Below are 5,378 nucleotides of genomic sequence, written 5' to 3' on the forward strand. Positions count from 1 at the left end.
TATATATATATATATATATATATATATATATATATCAATGAACCGCTGAACGTTTGTGTTTCCAAACAGGATAAAAGAACTCAATACACGCTGTTAAATTTTAGACGGTTATTGTCCAATTGTATTTCAGCAGTGATAAATAAGTTTTATCTAAAGCTTATTGTGCATACACTTCAATGTAACCCTACTAATATATAATAGATTATAAGCTCCAAATTGAGATCCCAAACTTCATCCAACCCGCAACGGGAAGATCCGTGTTACATGTGGATTACTTGTGTTTTCTTTTTCTTTTTTTGTTTTGTTTTGCATGTTCTCCCAGTGTTCCCTGGCGCTCTAAGATCGGGAAGATTAATTCCGTTGACCTTCTGCTGAAGGAATCACATTCAGAAAAGATCTCAACAAGGAGAGGGGTACCACGTTCTGCAGTTGAACGAATACGTGTAGTTGTTAGTGAGAAGCCTGAAGGCTGCACATAATATGGGTGAGCGGTGGATAATTTCTGTTAGTGAGTTTATGCTAATCACTCAGTAGAGTGGCCTTTCTCTGTATTGTCCAAGTTACCGATAGAAATTTTAGAGCGTCTTTCATATCCTATTCAGTTAAATTGGAAAGAAAGTAGTGACACATTTCAAAATGAAAAGGAAACAAAGCTTTGATCTTAATTGTTGTATTTAATCAATATTATATTTCTCTTCATTAGTGATAGCATAATCCTACGTATTTGGCAAATTGTTGATACTTCAGGAGTAAGCTTCTTCAAGTTCCGAAACAACGAAATACTCAATATTATTTCTAACGTCTTCACACTCAATAAACTGTCTTCATTCTGAATAATGTTACAATAATCTGAAAGATAAGTCTGATGGTGCAAGGAAGGAGGATGAGGCAAAACTCCCACATTTAGTGCCATAATCTTCTTGTGAGTGATTTGGTCGATATCTTATCCGTCTTAATTGATTCGTTCTGGTTTAACACTTCGTGATAGACAACTCCCTTTATATCCCAATAATTCAAAGCATAACTTTTTTTTCAAGAGTCTTGGTTTAGAGAAGTATCCTTTCTTCATTGGAAGCTAACCATTGTCATTTTCATTGAACATGATTATAGAGAACCTATTTTCGTTGCCTGTGATGATTCTACGCAGGAAAGGTTCGATAACAAATCTTCTTGTAAATGATAAGCAGGGGATAACTCTCTCATTAAGCTAAAAAGCATTCAGAGGTCGAAGGACCCACTGATTAAGTTTAGTAATTTTGTTCTATTTCATTAAGGTATTTTATGATCGAAATGTGACTTGAAATGAACGGCTATGGTAACTCTCTTGCAGTTGGATTTTCCTGAACTATGGTTTCCAGACGCTCAATATTGAGAGAACTTGGTCGTCCACATCGAGGGGAATCTACAGGAGAAAATTTCTCGTGCAAAGCTGTTCAAACTATCATTAGCTTCTCTGGACACTTAAAGCTCCTAAAGATTCCCATTTGAATTCACACAGCATGCAGTGTCTTATTTTGATGTGATCGAAATTAATTCTCAAAAGGTAAAATGGATACAAATTTAAACAGTATGGTATAAAATAATCTGCAATGAAAGAAAGGAAAAACACGAACGTAAAAGTTAATTCTTATTTTACTGCAGGTACTGAAAATCTGCCCTCAAAGAGATCATGTGAAAAACGCAACAGGACTTTCCTTCCAGCCTGACATAACTTGAGGATATAGTTTTTGTTTTCTGCTATCTTATCTTTACAATCTTAAGTTTTCTTTCTTGTTCACAACCCGAGTGTTAATATTCAACTCTCTACTCGCCTACAACCCAAATTACAACACATCTCTCTCTCTCTCTCTCTCTCTCTCTCTCTCTCTCTCTCTCTCTCTCTCTCTCTCTCTCTCTCTCTCTCTTCCTGGCTCTGTGACAAAAGACAATAGTACAAAACACTAGATTCTCCATCCCTCACGGCAACTGAACTTACAGAACTCCCATAGAAACTCCATTTTTAATCTCTTGTTTCTGTCTTCTTTATCAGATTGCGTTTTATAATCTTTAATATACTTTACATTAAGGCATTCGTAATTAAATTTTGTCCCTAGTAGGCTGTCTTTCATTTCCCTGCTATAAAATATTTTTCTTCATTTCCATGCCACCGTGCAATTGTGTTCATTGGTATCTAATGGGAAATTTTGTTGAACAGAATAGAGCTCTTGGTATATTTGTCTTTGAGGATAATTACTTGGCGATTAACTCTCATTTCCTTCACTCTGTGAATCTACGTGTTACAGAGGAAAGTTGCATTACACATTTCTACTATTGGCTCAGCATTAAATAAATACCATTTCGCTTACATTTTCATGTTCAGCTGTCTGCATACTTTCCGGTTGAGCTAGCTAGCCATTCTGTCATTTCTGCGATGCCATTTAAACTTGACTACGCTGCCAAAACACAATGTTTTTGCCTTCTCATATTGGTAGCACATGCGACTCAAAATTTATTTTATATGCATGGAGTGTTTTTATACACACACACACACACACACACACACACACACACACACACACACACACACACACACACACACACACACACACACACACACACACACACACACACACACACACACACACGCACACACGCATACACACACATCTGTGCGTTTGTTTTGTTGAGAAGTTTTGATACTCGATAGAGTTTATAAGTTCTTTTAGGTCAGAGTTGTTCAGTTATCAATGATGTGCTCTTTGTCACACACAAGCTTGTCTGTCATTTCAGAATTCTCATCATGTAGTAATCATGCTTCCCATTTTGCCTTTTCGTGTCTGGTCTATTTATGCTGCTTGGTAATTGTGTTTCTATTTTCTTGTGTTTTATTTGGTGGTATGTCTATGCCTTACACTTTTTAGTAATTTTGCTTCTACTTGTATGAGTGTGCGTGTATGTCTGGTTGTGGATTTGTCTATTGTGCGTTGTTGATGATAATGATATGCTTGTTTCTTATAAGTATTTCTTTGCTTCTAGACATATAAAGCTGTTTGTTTTTTTCTAATAAACATTGTCGTTCTCTGGTGTTATTTTTTTACGACGTCTTGTTTTCTTTAAAGGTAGGCGTCAATATCCACCCTACTTAATTGTAGATGGTACATAGGATATCTGTAGTTCTGTAAGAATTCCTGTATGTCTAGTGATGTAAGCTAGAAAGCATTTGACATCGTGTGTCACATACGTCTTATCTAAATTTTTGTTTTGTTTTAGCTGTCTGTGTTTAAGTTTTCAATTTATCTTGTAACTGGATGTTATCATAGAGGTAGTAATGGATATGTGGCATCTATTTCAATTTTGGTGTCGACTTCAATTTCTAGGATCAGCTTCAACCAATCGTTATTCTTCAATTTCAAACTTTGTTATTTTTTAAACATGCCAAATATTAATCCTTCTAAAATGGAAGTGAAGTAACCCTTTCCGAAAATCGAATCTACAACACGGACCTTCAAGTTCAAATCTTACCATTCATTATATTTGTTTTGTAATCTGTATGGTATTAATGTGAAACAGGGCGGCGAGCTGGTAGAATCGTTAACACACCGGACAAAATACTTAGCGGCATTGCGACCGTCCTTAGGTTCTGAGTTCAATTTCCGCCGAGACCGATTTTGCCTTTTATTATTTCGAGGTCGGTGAAATAAGTACCAGTTGAGCACTGGGACCAATGTAATCGATATAATTTCCCTGTGTGCCAAAATTTGAAACCAGTATTAATCTGAAATTGCTAATAATAGTTAGTTGTTCGTCTACTAATCCCTGTTCTCAAATTTATCTATTTCCAAGCCCACACTTATATATTATATGTTTCTTTTATCTTTTATTTGTTTCAGCTATTGGACTGTGGCCATACTGTGGTCACGCCTTGAAGAGTTTAGTCGAATGAATTGACTACAGTAGTTACTTTTTAAACTTGATACCTATTATATCGGTCATTTTTATCGAACCGCTATGTTACGAAGACGTAAGTAAAACAACACGAGTTGTCAAACGGGAGAGGGGGGCATATCCACAAAGACAAAGACGCGCATGCACACACACATATGTCACTAGACTGAGCGTTTTTATTCAAAATGGAAATGAACACCATTCCTCCATGCCTTTGGCTAGAATAATTGTTAAGATATTAAGATATTTTCTCTTAGCATGAAACCAATGGTAGCTTTAATACACAAATAAAGAAATTCTGTCCACCAATGCGGTGTTGAGTGCTCATTCTCATCGTCCGACATTTATGTAAATATATATATATATATATATTTATATATATATATATATATGGGTGGTAATGTTTTTTTGTCACTATAACATGACTGTTCCATAAAGAACTATGTTACTACATTTTAACGCCAGGAAAACGTCTTTTCGAGCAGGTTGACGACACAAAACTTTCCCGGAATCATGTGGTTGACAAGCTAAATATTTACCATACAACTATGCTTACTGCAAGTTTCTACATGTGTTTCCAAATTTTTTAATATGTTTATGATTATGTTACGCATATAAACATGTAGTTGAAATAAGTATTTTAGTTTGGATATATCATCTTTTCCAACAATAGATACATCACTACTTATAAGTCAAACACCTATGGCCTATTTCTAATTTCTGTACTGTGATTTATTCTCACTTATACTATAACTTTGTTTTTCTAAGTCTTTTTTTATATTTATATCCTATATATCTGATAATGTGTTTCCTTAAATAACCTTACTTAACCACTGAGCTATCCAGAGATATTTTCTACGGTTAGCTGCCGCCTTTTGCATGCGAAGTATGCCAGTAAATTTTTTTAACGTCTTTAGTGCATCAATAATTTTCTTTTACCTGCTCTCCAGTGCGAAACAAACTAAAAAAAGCCATAGAACCTCTATTCTATGCAGGTGTCCCATAAGCTATAAGTAGTACATAAAAACACACCCTACAAGCATAATACTACATGGTATTATCTTCAAACTGCTGAAGGATTCTAGTGTTTCGAGGATTCTAGCGACGTCGAGTTTGATTTAACAAAATAGTTAAGTTCACTAGTCGTTGTGACATCTGAATTCGTCAGAACATGTGTAACTTTCAGAAAATGTGTTAACAGTATTTATGGAAATGATATTCAATACCGTATCAGAAATACATCACTAAATGTGATTCATTTTCAGGAGGCAAAAAATTGGAACGTTAGTCGTTTTCCTGGAGTATGACTTCAGTTAAGCATCACTGACATATGTCTTCATACAGGAGGCCTTGGAGTTAGATGATATATTCTCAAATAATGCCTGTTCGAATGCAAATCTTACTCTTGTGTATACTTCGCCTTCCTACGTGGGTGTGTTTATATATATATATAT

This window comes from Octopus bimaculoides, chromosome 20 (assembly GCF_001194135.2).
Source record: "Octopus bimaculoides isolate UCB-OBI-ISO-001 chromosome 20, ASM119413v2, whole genome shotgun sequence".
In the NCBI taxonomy this organism is placed as follows: Eukaryota; Metazoa; Mollusca; class Cephalopoda; order Octopoda; family Octopodidae; genus Octopus; species Octopus bimaculoides.